This window comes from Danio rerio, chromosome 6 (assembly GCF_049306965.1).
Source record: "Danio rerio strain Tuebingen ecotype United States chromosome 6, GRCz12tu, whole genome shotgun sequence".
NCBI classification, from domain to species: Eukaryota; Metazoa; Chordata; class Actinopteri; order Cypriniformes; family Danionidae; genus Danio; species Danio rerio.
In genome coordinates this window covers 20105610-20122398 of record NC_133181.1, presented here as the reverse complement: position 1 = coordinate 20122398, position 16789 = coordinate 20105610, and the positions used below count along the sequence as shown (strand labels likewise).

The window sequence follows — 16789 nt, the reverse complement described above, 5'->3', positions numbered from 1 at the left end:
GCTGTAAAAAAAACAAAGAAACACCATCTTGTATATATATATATATATATATATATATATATATATATATATATATATATATATATATATATATATATATATATATATATATATATATATATATATTTATATATATGCATTTTAAATCATAAAGTGGCAACATGTCCAACACTTAACTAAATTAAAAATGCAAATGTTTATGCTACATGATAGAAATTAATTTTGAAAAAAATGTATGTAAAGATTACTACAGATTATTATAAGATTATTAAAAGTTTTGTTTTTGATTCCCACTCTAGTTAGTATCAATAATTTATTTATTTAATCAAAAGAATGCCAATTTTTTTTGACAGTCAGAGGTGATTGGTGTCAAGATTGGATTTTGTGATCTAATCCGAATTCAGTAAACTCTTATTTAACCCTCACAATAAAAGGAAATCCGAGCATGACTAAAATAAATTGCAATAGACTATTTGGCTTATTTCAAAATTTAACCCATGATCTTACATTGAGAACATTGAAGAAAAAAAATAATTTCTTAGACCATTTTCTTCGTCTTTTCATAACTGATAATATTCGCAGGGTTTGTAAATACGTTCATCCACGAGTTGACGTTCCAATGAGCTGCACCATTTGGCTGCTATGGGTGTGTACTTTCCACCCGTGACTGAATAAATGCGCATCATTTCACATCCAACCACTAGAAGCGGAGGGAAGTGTGCGTCGGTCGACTGATGTTGAGCAGTTTGTTGAGAAGCAAAAATATAAACTGGTATCGGAACAATTAATAAATCAGGTGGGATTGTTGGAAGAGTGGATAGGTGATGGCATCTCACACAAACGACGAGAACAAACGAAAAATCACTTGAGAATAAAATAAGTGGAGAACAAACGCTGATATCTGTGCGGTAAGTTTGCTTTTAATTACTTTAGCCTACTCTAAAATGATTTGACGAAATAAAAACATATTTTAGTTATTACACTGCAAGATTTAATCAAGGGTAAAGAAAAGTGCAACGGCTATAAGTAATGACACCGTACAGGTTTAGGCAATTAATAAACATTTTGTGCAACCATGCTGGCAGGATTGCGTGTGAATGTGTGTGTTCAAACTGCGACGTCTTGTTGGAACGATACTTATTTTGCACGTATATAAATTACATGATTTTGACCACTTAATCAGTCCTTTAGACGGAGATTTATCTGTTGAAATTTGCCGTGTGCATGTGAATCATAATGTGATATGAGTAGGTATTAGGTTTGAAGAAAGCGTTTTTAGAAAATTCTCGCGGTTGTTCGCTCCCACAGTGAATGAAATATCACCCTAATGAAAAACAAAAATTAAAAACAGGCTGTTGAATAAATGATAATAACATTGTGAAACTTTAACAGTATACACAACGATAGAGAGGTCTCTTGAAGAATATAATCATGAGGGTTGTCGCATGATTCTAGAGAGTCTGTAAATCTATCTATCTATCTATCTATCTATCTATCTATCTATCTATCTATCTATCTATCTATCTATCTATCTATCTATCTATCTATCTATCTATCTATCTATCTATATTAAAAAAATGTGAAAAAAACTTTTACATCTCAAGTTGCTTATTTAAAACAACCCCTTTAGAACAGGTAAAGTAATCTTTTTCCCTTTTGCATTTTATACAATAATTTCCCACTCAAGTTTTCTTTACCTTAGTCCATGGTTTATCAGGGGCTGCCACAGCAGAATGAACCATTAATTATTTTGGTATACCGTATACGTTTTATAAGGCGAATGCCCTTCCGGCCCCAACCCTGCATTGAGTACATTAACTCATGAACCCCCAGTGCTGGGAAGCACCCATACACTTTCTCTTTTACACACAGATACACCACGTCCAATTTAGTTTATCCAATTCACCTATACTGCATGTCTTTGGACTGTGGGGAAAGCTGGAGCACCTGGAGGAGACCCACTCAAACACAGGGAGAACATGCAAACTCTACACAGAAATGCCTCCTGTCCAGGAACTAGTGGCCATATTGCTGAGAGGTGACAGTGCTAACCACTGAGCCACCGTGCCACCCCATAATGATGTCTTGGTGAAAAAAAAATGCTTATGGATTTATTGAGGTCATGTTTTGATCTATTATTGGTCTCAGTCTCACACAACCACGTGATGTGATTTTGCAGGTCTGAGTTCACCAAGCTTGAACATTGCTATGTAAAGACATGTGAAACTTGTTGCAAGAGCTTATGTTTCTGGTCTATTGCATTCGCATGCATATGAATAGAAGTCGGGGGTGAAAAGTGCAATGTGACCGCAGCTTAAGTGTGTTAAAGAAGGTTTTTAACTAAACTATGCAGGAACTGAATTTGAAACCCCTGCTCTATAATCAATTGGCCAGAAGTTTTTAAACAAAATGTACAATATACATAATGGCTGTAATTCATCAGGAGTTCACTGAAGTACTAGCGAGCTCTCTTTTGCTCTCATCAAAGTAAAGCAGACCGTGATTACCTCTCATTTCTGTTTTTGTTCTTCATTCTTTGTCAAACTTATCCTCAGATCTATCTCATCTTCATAAAGTATTATGAATATCTGTTTAAAAATTATGCATTCTTTTGGCAGTTATGGCAATTTCCCTTCACAATGCCCCCTTTTAATATAAAAGTCATATTGAAAACATTTATGTGGTGAATTAATTTCTTCCTGATTATTTAAAATTGTCCTGTGCATTTTACTGTAACAATATATTGTTACAGCATCCTGATTTAATGCTATTTCTATACTAATATTTCAATTTAATAAATCACTGAAATGCGCAAACAATCTTCACAGGAATGCTTTAAAATGTAATGTCTAATTTTTCCATTTTTTAGTACTTCTATTAATTATTACTTTGCTGGGATATTTCCAGGTAAATACTGATTTTTGGAATTGACATAAAAAATATCAAGCAGTGGTCTATTTGATTAAATATTCTATTTAGATTATAATTTTATTTAAACCAATATTACTGTCATCGATCTTAATACTTAAATTAAAACTGATTTTATTTATATTATTTATAAATGACTGTCATTACAGGCCACAAGAAGCATCTAGTTTTGTCATACATACGCATGCTAGACATGATTTAAAGTTGTAAAGAGTTTACAGCTGAGGGAAAAGTGCCTTTCCAAACAAATGCAATGGTATACTGGTGCATAATGCATCTTTGTGTTTAATGCTGCCATTTAAAATAATCTAACATACAAAGTTCATCATTTTAATTAATAATGACTGGTCAAAAATATAGACGATGCAGTGGCACAGTAGGTAGTGCTGTCGCCTCACAGCAAGAAGGTCGCTGAGTCGCTGGTTGGAACCTCAGCTCAGTTAGCGTTTCTGTGTGGAGTTTGCATGTTCTCCCTGCATTCGCGTGAGTTTCCTCCAGGTGCTCTGTTTCCCCCACAGTCCAAAGACATGCGGCACAGGTGAATTGGGTAAGCTAAATTTTTCTTAGTGGATGAGTGTGTGTGTGGATGTGTGTGTGGATGTTTCCCAGAGATAGGTTGCAGCTGGAAGGGCATCCGTTGCGTAAAAACGTGCTGGATAAGTTGGCGGTTCATTCCGCTGTGGCGACCCCGGATTAATAAAGGGACTAAGCCGACAAGAAAATGAATGAATGAATGGTCAAAAATATCATTAAAAATGCATTGGCACTGTTATATCCGACTATTGCATATAGCCCATAAGCTCTTTCACATTTTTTTTTACATTATGGGAGTTAAATTTACAACCAGATGCATTTAGACCTGTTCAGTTTTGGAGGCCATTTACACCTGCCCATATCATGATTAGAAATTAGCTGCATCTGAGAGGCACACTATCCTGCAGAGTTTATTTACAATCCTGATAAAACACACCTGCCTTCTGATTTCCAGTGATCTTGAAGACATTGGCTGCATGTAAAATTGCCTACTACTCGAATAGGTATTACATTTGAATTTGAATTTACTACATGACCATTAGAAAAGTATAAAGTATGTTCTATGTAGTATGAATGTGAATAGTATGAATGGAACTCAAAAGTACTACAAATGATCTACCCATGTCAGTTGCGTCGATTGACTCCCATTTATGTATCTCTCATGTGGCATCATGGGATTATATAGTGTCCATAAAACAGGACAAGAACATGCAGCCAATGAGAGAACTCATTAACCACATGTTCATGACAACACTAAAGTACACAACAAAAGCACGTGAACACAATGTAAACACAGAGCCGTGTACTTTGACAACAGACGCAAGACACGAGCACACGATAGATAAACACCTTACCATGCGCTCACACATATGCAACGCGCATGTTTCATCTCAGCGTCAACCAAAACCAAAACCAACTAGACGAAGACGCTGAGAATGAAACAGCGCGATGCCGACAGAAAAAAACACAAACACGAGTACAAGAGCGCACGTGTCCGAGGCACGCAGAGCCCGCGCGGTCGCATCAAGCGGGAGCACGCACAGTTTGCGTACACCCACGACAGCGTGCACGCACACAGAGGCACACACAATGACAGAAACAGGACAAGACAGGGCTAGTGTCTGGACTCTGCCACCAAAACAAGAAATCACAAGACCACAGTGGCAGAACCCTGACAGATAATTATTGAATATTTTTCAACAATCCATTTAGGAATATTTGGATTGTCTATTTAACCACTTTGTTTTAATGTACCAACATTACTAAGGCAAATAGTTTTAATAGTCAAAACCAAAAATATTGAAACAAAATATCTGGGGTCCATTCTTCATATGTGGATTACTCAATTAGCTGGATTTGGTTATTGATGATTTGAGATAATCCAGGATCATTTGGTTCTTCAAAACTCATCTGACAGTTGTTGTCATAGCAACAGGTCAGGTAGCTTAAACCTGCTTGGGAGCAGGCTTATTTCAAATAAACCGAATTAGATCGGGTCTTTTCAAGCAAAGGTGATTCTGAAAGTATGTACCGAATGCTGATATTTTCTTCGGTAGTAGTTGTATATACATACAGTTAAAGTTAGAATTATTAGCCACCCTGTTTATTTTTGTCCTCAATTTATTTTTAACGGAGAGATTTGTTCAACACATTTCTAAGCATAATAGTTTTAATAACTCATTTATAATAACTGATTTATTTGATCTTTGTTATGATGATAGTTAATAATATTTTACTTGATATTTTATCAAGACACTTCTACACAGCTTAAATAGACATTTAAAGGCTTAACTAGGTTAATTAGGTTAACTAGGCAGGTTAGGGCAATTAGGCAAGGTATTGTATAACAATGGTTTGTTCTGTAGACTATCGAGAAAATATACAGCTTAAAGGGGCTAATAATTTTGTCCTTAAAATGGTGTTTGAAAATTAAGAACTGCTTTTATTCTAGCCAAAATTAAACAAATAAGACTTTCTCCAGAGGAAAAAAAAAAATTATCAGACATACTGTGAAAATGTTCTTGCTGTGTTAAACATCATTTGGGAAAAAAAAAATAAAAAATTCAAAGAATGGCTAATAATCTGATTTCAACTGTATATGACTTCCCCTGGTCCCAGCAGCTCTGGAAGAAATCTGTAGAGCTCGCATTTTCAGTAAATTGGATCTGAGGATTGTTTATAACTTGGTCCGTATCCGGGCAGGGGACGATTGGAAGAGGGCTTTCATCACTCCGGCCAGCCACTATGAACACCAGGTGATGCCCTATGGTCATTCCATATCCTTCAAACTTTTATGTATGAGGTACTCAAAAAGTTTCTTCACCACTTTGTGATTGTTTACATGGGTGATATTCTCATATACTCCAAGAATCTAACTGAACATTGCCAACACATCACCCAAGTTCCTCAGAGTCTCAGACAGCACCTACTGGTCCTGAAGATAGAAAAATATGAGTTATCACTGACCATAAGAACTTGCAGTACCTCCGAGAAGCCAAGAGGCTATATTCTCGTCAGCCCAGATGGCCCCTGTTCTTCACCAGATTTCACTACTCCATTACATATCGACCTGATACCAAGAATGGCAAGGCTGATGCCCTCTCCCATCTGTACACTCTATACAGCCCCTCCAAACCTGAACACATCATCCCTCCAGCCCTCATTGTCAGTCCCATAGGATGCACATTGGAGGAGGAAATACATGCCACCCTCAATAAGGCTGCTCTGATAGGTTGCCCAGAAGGTAAAACCTATGTATCGTCATCACCTCTGGGCATGACACACCAACTACCGGGCTCTGGACATCCAGGCAACAGGAGGACCCTCTCTCTTCTCCAAGCCTGTTACTGGTGGCCCAGCATGATAGAGGATGTCAATAGGTATGTCCGAGGTTGCTCAGTCTGTGCCATGTCTAACACCCCGCGTCATCTGCCTTTAGGGAAACTACTGCCACTTCCAGTCCCACGGAGACCCTGATCCTATGTCAGAATGGACATTGTTACACATCTACCCAATTCTGAAGATAATACCTGTATCCTGGTTGTAGTAGATCATTTTTCCAAAGCCTGCAGATTAATTCCTATCCAAGGTTTACCCACTGCTTTCAAAACTGCTGAAATGTTATTCCTTCAGATCTTCAGAAACTTTGGCATCCCAGAGGAAATTGTGTCAGACTGGGGTCCCCAATTTACATCTCGTATCTGCAAAGCCTTATTTTAATTATTGGTTTCTACAGTTTGCCTCTCCTCAGGTTATCACCCCCAAACGTATGACCAGACTGAGCAAAAAATCTAGGGACTTGGATGCTACCTTCTGTTATTCAGCCAGGACGATCAGTACAGCTGGAGACAATTCCTCCCCTGGCCGAGTATGCACAAAACTCCCTCTGCCAAGAGTCCAGAGGATTAACACCATTCCAGTGCATGCTCAGTTACCAACCACCTCTGTTCCCATGGATGGACGAACCATTGGAGGTTCCAGCTGTAGATCACTGGTTCCGGGTGAGCGAGAGAGTGTGGGACTCAGCTCATGTCCAACTCCAGGGAGCGGTGAGATCGAACAAGTGGTTCGCAGATGCCTGACAATCCCCCACTTCTTGGTACTAAGTAGGAGACCTAGTGTGGCTGTCCACCAGAGATCTGCAACTCCGTCTCCCCTGTTGGAAGCTGAGTTCCTGCTACAAAGATCCTTTCAAGATCCTGAGGCAGATCAACAAAGTCACGTATCAGCTCCAACATTTGCTTAGACATAACTTCTCCAACTTTTGCTTAAACAGGCTTTTCTTTGGGAGAAACGCTTAAGACTTCCTTACCTGCGACTCGTTTGGGTTCTGGCCACATGTGCTTGGTTGTACTCTATATCGATAAAGTGTTTAGACTTTTATAAACACCGTTGTAATACATTGAGCCACCAAAGCATTGTTCTTATGATGTTTTTCTACAGGAGGAAACACGAAACATCCAAATACCAGACAAATATTGCCTGTGTGAGTAAATGCAAGGCTATTTATGAAATCCAGACATAACACAGTATGACAACATTTCAGATGACTCTTCTATTGCTTACAGCTAATCAGTCTTCCAGATTCTAGAGTGCCTTCAAGTTGTAAATAAAAATATAAATGATAAATGATCTTAAATAAAACAAATACATTTATAGAGATGGTATAAGTATATAATTTCACTCACCTGATTGGTTTGTGAGCACAATAAAGTGCACACAGCATGCCATATCATCTGATAAGAAATAATTCCAAAAAGCAACTGACTGTGTAAAGCCACATAAAATTAAACAAAAATACAATGTATTTGACAAGTTCAGCAGCTAATCAGCTGAGGTGAAGTGGCGGAGTCCAGCAAGACCTAGCTGTAACTTAAGTGACAATGCTCTTAATTATGCAGACTTAATATAACTTAATATAAACGAAATGGATTAGTTATAAAAAATTCACCCCCTCCCAGTTGTCATGAAGGGTAATATTAGCTATATTAACTAAAGTTGTTCTTTGTACCAGGCTGTAAACACTTTTTTTCTGCTGTAAAGTTGGCCATTTAACATTGGGCTCAATAGAAATCTGCTCTATTATGGAGCCAGAACTAGCTGAATTTCAATGAATTGCAGTTTTTTACTTACGTATTTACTTCATGAGGGAGAGTGAGAGGTTGCTGTTTGGTGCCTACTGTGGCGAGCGTCCCGAGGATCATCAGCATCGCCCTGGATACAAATGAGGATCACCTATACCTCCTTGGCCCAGTCAGATTGGAACCAGCTGCTGTTCATCAGCCAAGGGCTAAATAAGCCATTCAAGCCTTTAAAAGGGTGAGAAACCTCTCCATAAGAAAAGAGCTAACACCCTTTTACTCTGACTTCACAAACAGCAGTTGGTGACCAGAAAGGACCAAGAGAAACATCCACTGAAGCCCTTGCAGCCTAAAAGAACACGCCACCCACCAGAGCACTCCTTTCAACTTACCTTCAGAGTACTTACTTTGTTTGGAAAGTAAATCCACCCTCCGGGGCCTTTATTTTAAGCAACCTTGTCCTGTAATTCTTCACCCCGTGACACTGGTGGAAAATGCGGGCAGAAGAGTGAAGAATCACCGACACTCAAACTTCTTCACTTCCAAATAAAATTAATTAATTAATAAAAAATAATTTGTTTAATCAATTTATTTATTTCTCTCTTTCCTCTGCATAGGCGATTGCTCCCCCACCCACCAACCCCCACAATGTATGAACTACTTCAACAGCTCACGGAGGTTAGCATTTGCCAGCAACAAATAGCTGAACACCTCGTATCCCGCCAAGATCAAACTGAGCAGGAGCTCGTGGCACTGCGAACCGCCACTACACAATGTGTTCCGCTGCCAGAACTTTAAGTGCGAGCTGCCCAGCTCAAACCAAAGGTGACCTCCCATGATGATGTTGATTCCTACCTTCTTGGCCCCACTGCTGACGGGTGAAGCACAATGCACATACTTTTCGCTCCCGGCTACCTCTGCTGATTCCTACGTTGAGGTGAAAAGGAAAATCCTGACCCGGTCTGGCTTATTACCAATCTGTGCTGCCCAGTAATTTTTCAATTAGGAGTATAAGCCCCGTTTGCCAGTCCATACCCAAGCTGCTGAACTGGTGCGACTCGTACAGCACTGACTACTGGAGGGGAATCGGACGGCCAGCCAAGTGGCAGAACCCGTTGTTGTGGATTGACTGCTTCGTGCTCTTCCCAGTTCACACTGACGAGTGGTAAAGAGGAATCCAAGTACCACTGTGCAACTTGTCAAGGACATCAAGCTGGCAGAGGCAACCCTACAGCCGGAGGGTGGGAGCGAGCGCCACCATTTCCTTGGAGATTAGTTCAGGAGCGACGCACGCTGAAGGGGCACCCAGCGTCCGGTAAGCAGGCCAGCGGCTCCCTCACCACAGGATGAACTCATGCCAACAGAGGTCTCCACGCCCCCTGCAAGAACCTGGATGGCAGACTGCATTATCCACTTAGACATACCTGCGGTAGCTCCCGAATTCCATGTTCAAGTTAATGGGAAACAGTTTCGGGCCCACCTGGATTCCGGCAGTGCAGTTAGCCTGGTACTGGCAAAGATATAAGCTCCACGGGCAGAATCTAAAGCCTCCCTACCCATAACCTGTGCCCAGTGCGAAGAGTGACTATTTTGGCTGGCCTTGATACCTGGCCAATAGAAGTGTGAGTGGTAAAGGACCTTCCAGTGCCTGTGCTACTAGGGAGAGATTGGCCTGGATTGGATCGCCTACTAGCAGCTGTTGCCCAGCCTGTAAGCCCAAGAGGGAGCCATTGTGGACGGAGGCTATCTCGAAGAGATCAGTGGCCCGTCCTTCTGGCCTCAGACAGCGAGAGAGATGGTGAGTCCCCCTCCCAAAACCCTAATTTGTTTTATGATGTGTTCCAACAGGTGACAGGAAGGGGCTCATTTGCCAAGGAACAACGAGGGGATGACAGGCTAAAGCATTGCTGAACCCAGGTCCGGGTCATCGAGGGAAGGGAAATTTAGCCTGGCCCCCACCCTCTCCTGCACATCGTTGTCCAGAATGGCCTGCTCTGTTGGGTCGCTCAGTGAAGGGCGGAGGAAAAAAGGTTGCTAGTCGTGCCACACTCCAAGACTGAGACAGTGCTGGGGCTGGCACATTCGCACCCCATGGCTGGAGCTGCCAACATCTTGAAGCTGCCAACACTATTCAGCGACTCCATGACCGTTTTCACTGGCCAGACCTGGAAGCTGATGTAAAAAATGGTTTTGTCAAGCCTGTCAAGACCCCTCCCCCCAGACCGCTGATTCCTTTGCCTGTCATCGAAATGCCCTTCGAGTGCATCGGGATGGACCTGATTGGGCCACTGCCAAAGTCTGCCAGGGGACATGTACACACTCTGGTGATTGTCTACTATGCCACCCGGTATTCAGAGGCAATCCCACTCAGAAAAGCCACCGCCAAATCCAATTGCACAGGAGCTCTTCCTGCTTTCCAGCCGAGTTGGCATCCCAGTGGAGATCCTGACCAATCAGGGTACCCCCTTCATGTCGCAGGCTAATGGCTAAAGGACAACAGACCCAACAATCCCACTACAATTGGGCAGCCCAACCACAGGAATTGCACCCTGGAGACCGAGTCATGGTCCTAGTCCCTAACACTGCCTGTAAGTTTTTGGCTTCCTGGCAGGCACCCTATACAGTGTTAGAGAGAATCGAACCAGTTACTTACCGTGTACAGCAGCCTGAAAAAAGAAGAACTGACCAGCTCTACCACGTTAACCTCTTGAAAAAGTGGGTTGGGACTGGAGACCAACTTGCCCTTACCACCTCTAATCCTGTGGTTGTGGATATCAACCCCCAACTCTCAGCTGCTCAGAAAAGGGAACTGCAGCACCTGATCGGTCAGTTTTCTGATGTGTTCTCTACTCTTCCCGGGCAGACCACAATGCTTCATCATGACGTCAAGACACATCCAGGAGTCATTGTCAGGCAGCGACCCTACCGGGTCCTTAAGGCTCGTCGGCAGGCTATTGAAGATGAGGTAAAAAAATGCTGAAGTTAGGGGTGATAGAACCATCATGCAGCCCATTGTCCAGCATATCGTGATGGTAACAAAACCTGATGCCACTCTCCGCTTTTACAATGATTTCTGCTGCCTCAACGAAGTATCTGACTTTGACGGCTACCCTATGCCTCGGGTGGATGAGCTGTTGGATCAATTGGGAGGGGCCCGGTACATCTCGACCTTGGATTTTACAAAAAGCTACTGGCAGGTACCACTCTCTGAAAATACAAAACCAAAAGCTGCTTTTTCCACCCCTGGTGGCCACTGGCAGTACCGGATCCTTCCCTTCGGCCTGTCCCTCACTTTTCAAAGAATGATGGAATTCCTTCTACAGTATCACCAAGCCTATGCCGGAGCCTACTTGTATTATGTGGTTATCCACTTTGAGGCATGGGAGGACCTCCTAGACTGTCTGCAGAGGGTGCTGTTAGAGCTCTGAAAGGCTGGACTTAACGCCAACCCTTGCAAATGCCATCTTGCGCTCTCCAAGGCTAAATACCTGGGGTTCTAAGTCAAGAGGAGAAGATGGTGAAGGCGGTTCGCTCAACTCCATGGCCCGAGTCTAAGGCCCCGTTTACACTGTCAGGTCTTGATGCCCAATTTCGATTTGTTGCCTATATCTGATTTGTTTGCCTGTCTGTTTACACATTGTTTTAATTGTGACCCAAATCCAATTCATGCGTTTACACTTGACATACAATTTACTATGTCGCGCATGCATAAAGGCAGGTTCTAGCATCTGCGCCACACTAGCCATGATGAAAGAAATTGTCTTGTTTTAGCTCTGCGAAATATGTTAAGTGTAGTATAAGCAGTGAATGGTTTATTCCAGATTTACCCCCACACAGTTTATGTAATAGTATGGCTCTGGTTTGTGTGTATAGTTAAAGATGTAGCCTTTGCCTGTGAGTGCACTGGTGTTGGAGAGAATATTTTATGTGTAGCCCTATATTTTACTGTCTATGGTATAGCCCGCAGTGCGTGTATTCATAGCGACAAAAAGCAAAAGTTACAACACAAAGTTCACCCAACTTTAAGATGATTTTGAGCCGGAGGTGGGAAAGGGCAGTCATCGCAGCTTGCGCTTATGGTTTATATGCTTTATGATGTCCTTCACCATTCAAAGGAATTAGTGGGTACGAGAGAGATCTCAGGTCTGGTAGGAGCAAATTGTGGCGACGGACCACCTTCCTCTCTTCTGATGTTGTTTACAGCGTCTGCATATCCACACACTAGGCTTGGGCGGTATCCAAATTTTGATACCGTCAAACCGCATCCATATTTTACCCCGGTATCCGGTATTACCGACGTAATAAATAAAAATTATGACGTAAGGCTCAGACAGCGTCACCAAACTGTTGGCTTGTGCCTAAACCATTCAGAAACTGTACCTTATATACGACCTTAGGCTCGCGGTCACCTGTTTGTGTTGTTTGTATTCTTCTGCACGGGACACTCCTTTCATTCGCACGCAGACACACACACACACACATACACACACACACACACACATACACACACACACACACACACACACACACACACACACACACACACACAGAGAGAGGGGGAGAAAGAGAGAGAGAGAGCGCCAAGCGACGCACAGCACCGCTCTCTCCCTCTCTCTCAATTCAATTCAGTTCAATAATAATAATAATGATTTTTTCAGAAATTTCAATAATGATTTACAGCAGCGGGATTGCAGAAAGCTGTAATCGGGCCATAAAAATTAGGCACGATGAAAACCTGAGCCTGACAGGTACATTTTGATTGACAGCTTTATAAAGCCTGAATCCGTTTACAGCCCGACATTATACAAATGTGCACATGCACAAAGCTCTATTGCCTTTTTTCAAGAATGAGTCATTTATATGTTTTAACATCATTTATTCGTAACAAACGTAGACTATATGCCACTTGGAAGTTGAAACAAAAAAATTAAATAAGTCCTCTGTAAACACACCAATGAAAAGAAGTTTTGCTTAACAAATCGAATTAAAATAAACTGTAAATAATGACTGGTATTTTAGCAATAACGAAATTAAGATAAAGGCTGTGCAAGATTTGTTTCGCCACTTCTCTTCAGAATCTGGCATTAAGGTGAAGCTGAATTTTGAAAGAATATTGCCAAGCATGTATACTCTGTCTACATTATGATTATATGGTTTCATTAATATTCATTTATAATTTAAAAACCCTTTACTCACCAAGATTAGGCTACGTGTTTTTGTGGAGGAACATTATTAAATCCACGTAGGCTTTAGTGCAGTCCTGCGCTCACGGGGTCCAGCAGAACTGAACACTGTTTCACTGCTACTCCTACAGGCCGAGATGCAGAGTTCTGATCTGGCTAACTTCTGGCTATTCTTTGTTCATCTTCTACCAGCCAGGAACATCCACTTAATTTTCCATGACAGCAGTTTTACTGTAGCGAGTGGCCTCGTCTTTTTACCTGTCAGCTTGCGGTTTGGGCTCTACCGTAATACGCAGTGTATAAGCTACCGCCGAAATAGCCTACCTTGGCGGCTTGAATAACCGCTCCTTCTGAACTAGTGACTGGCTTGACCGCCGTAAAAATTAGCTTTTTTACTACTTTGTCATCATTTGCTTTACCTTTTGCAGGGATTGATTTTAATGCAGGGATTTGGATTTTTTCGGGTCCCTCCAGGTTTGAGCAAAGATCTTCAGCTCTAATGCAGACCTCATGACCTCTAATGCAGTTCATATTTACCACGTGACGTCTCCCTTCTGTTCAGTCGAAACTGGAAATACTGCCAAACTGCAGGTCACTTTGGAGCCCGACTCGTCTCTCCCTCACTCTCCCTCTCCCTCTCTCCTCCACACTGTCCCGTGATGACAATCACACATACGTTTTTGTAGGCATTAAATAAAGGATATTTAATATTTTATGACAGTATAACAGTATTGAAACTGACACCATTGCTATTTTTAGATCCCGCGGTATACCATAATACCGTTATACCGCCCAAGCCTACCACACACGCTCTTCCTTCTACATTAATAAACTGCGGAGAAGAACCACATTGTCGCAAGTTTAATGATGTACAGAATGGAATTCCTCAGTAAATCCGATCTGCCTGTTTACATGACAGTCGCATTGTCACATATCCAATCTATATCTGATTTATTTCCACATATGAAGGAGGCCTGAAACCGATCTCTGAATATCCGAATGTATACGTTTTTTTTTTGTTTACACGGTCATAGAACATATCCGATCTGTGTCACATATGAGCAAAAAATCGGAATTGGGTCACATTTAACTGGCAGTGTAAACGGAGCCCAAGTCGCTGGTACAAGCTTTTTTAAGGTTGGCGGGGTACTATTGCTGCTTCATTCCTTGGTCAACTGGACGCCAGCATCAAAGGAGGCATTCCAGAAGATAAAAACAGCCTTCACTTCGGAACCTGTGCTTCGAGTAATTTAGCTGCCTCTTTCTGCTGCAGAAAGATGCCTCTGATACAGGACTTGGAGCTGTCCTGTCACAAATCCAGGAAGATGAAGAGCATCCGATCTTATACATTAGCAGAAAGCCCACCCTCTGGGGCCGTTATTTTGAGCCACCTTGTCATGTGATTCTTCACCCGTGACACTATGGACCTTCAGTGCTTAGCCCCTAATAAGCTCTGAAGAGAATATAACAGAATTTAAAGAGGCTTCAAAAGAATCAATTCAGTTTGAACTAGACAAACAAATCATCCAGCTTATTTGAACAGACAGTGTTGTTGACTCCAAAAAGAATACTGTTATTTGAAATAAAGTAAAAATACTTTAATACTTAAGCAGGGCAACAAGATCTAGTTATAAGGAAGTAGATTCATAAATATGCACAGGCTACTTTGCGTTAAATACAAATGAGACTTTATTAGAGACTACAAATTGAAACACACAAACACGCATTCATACCTGTTTAGAAAATGAATAAAAGCAAAGGAAGACTTTAGGAAGGAGATGATGTAATCATCAATTCAGTATTCACTGTTTCTTAGACAGGGTTATCTCATTTAACATAATTAGCAGATCATACAGCAGTTCATTAATGAAGTGTTGTTGCGTTCCTCTGTGCATATATATTTTATATTTTCATGCATATCACAAACAAAAACTTGCTTTTTTAAACAAGGTGCCACTGTAAGATCAAAAGGTTATTACGCCATTATGTACGTCATCAACAATTTTTCTGCACTCTGCCAGAGATGCTGCAACAAAGTAATAAATAAAAACAGAGCAGGGCTACGAGAAAAGGCTGCTGTAAAAAAAAAGAAAGTGGGGTGCTATAAGTACAGTGTATTTTGTAGTGTTGAGTCATCCTAGAACAGCAATTCCATTTTAACCCAGTGACATGACAAGACCGGCCTACACAGCCAAAAAACACAGACTGGCCCACCAAGAATCCTGATTATGGTTTGATTAAAAAAAAAGAACACTTTAGCTCAGCGCGGAGTGAACTAGGCCTCTCGCTGTCTCTCGCACACTGATACAGAGTTCAGCGCCTCAAAGACAGGGATGATGCGAAAGAATCACTACAGAATCCTACTTTTGTCCCGTTTTGAAGTGAGAACTGTAAAGTCCCTGGTGCTGGTGTTTTGTGGCTGGCGCTGAGCCAGAGAAAGACAGCGGGGTAAAGTTGGTTTTGTTTTCGATATTCCTGACACATTCAGTGATAGACGGCATTAACTCAAAAACCTCTTACCCTAAAAATATCTAAACTGTTTCCTACAAAAAGACAAAGCAGGTTATGTTTCACAGCTGTCTTTTTCTTTTTAAGCAGTCCCTTTTTTCAGTTTAAGCAGTCGGAATATGCGTTTAGCCGGGAGAGCTCGAGCTGAGCTGAGCTCTCAGTAAGGGACCGTCCTAAAAGTACTTCTTTTTTATGTGTTTTTTTTCTTTTCGAAAACAAAACCAACTTAACTCCGCTGAAAGATGTGTCATATTATCACAATTATGCAGCGTTTTAACCGCCTAATACCTAATTTATGTTTTAGATATGTAAATACACACAAGTACTAGTAAAACAAGACATTAAGAGTTTGTAAAACACACAAGGAAGTCTAACAATCCATTCAAATATAATTTGCTGATGTGTTTTATTTATATCAGATACACATTACACATAGTGTAAGTAACTATAAAGTTGAATCTACGCTTCTCTAAGTTCACCAGCCTCATTACTTGCATGTATTTTGAGAGTAACTTATGAATGTCCCTGCTGAATCCGGAGTGTTCTGCTTTTCTTGAATAAGGCAGCGGCCACAAGTAAACATGGCAATGTCCTTCTCACGTTATTGATCACGATCACTAACATGTTTATGTGAATTAGAATATCTGGTAGTTAATGACATGATGATCAAGCGTGTGAATATTTTGAATTAAAACAGAAAAAACTAAATAAAAGGAATACATCTGCCATACAGCGCTATTGTGGATGCTGTGTGTCACGTGACAAACATGATGCGTTGCCACGGAAACTTTAAGGGGTAATGTTCTAAAAAAACTGACTCCCGGGCTAGAGAGAATCTTTTAAACTCAGCAGTGAAAGAGTTAATAACAGCAGTAAAGCAGCGTGGTAGAGATACTTTGCATTGCAAGACTAAAGACACATTTTTATTCACTGGCCTTTTTTGGATCGTTAATTTTTCCATCTGTTGTCATGTATAGCTTATTAATTTTGTCTCGTTCCCAGTTCAAATATCTAAAAAATCTTACATCAAGACCAGAAAAGAAAAATGGCATGAGA

The 16789-nt window shown here is 41.1% G+C and overlaps 1 protein-coding gene across 2 annotated transcripts in view; it reads left to right on the top strand.

Moving 5' to 3' along the window:
- Nucleotides 1-699: 699 nt before the first annotated feature.
- si:dkey-43k4.5 overlaps nt 700-16789 on the top strand; it is a 37641-nt gene continuing 21551 nt past the window's right edge. For both annotated transcript variants that reach the window (XM_073954023.1, XM_021477082.3), the window contains exon 1: nt 700-908. The gene's annotated coding sequence lies outside the window, so the exon portion shown is untranslated. The remainder of the gene's footprint in view (nt 909-16789) is intronic.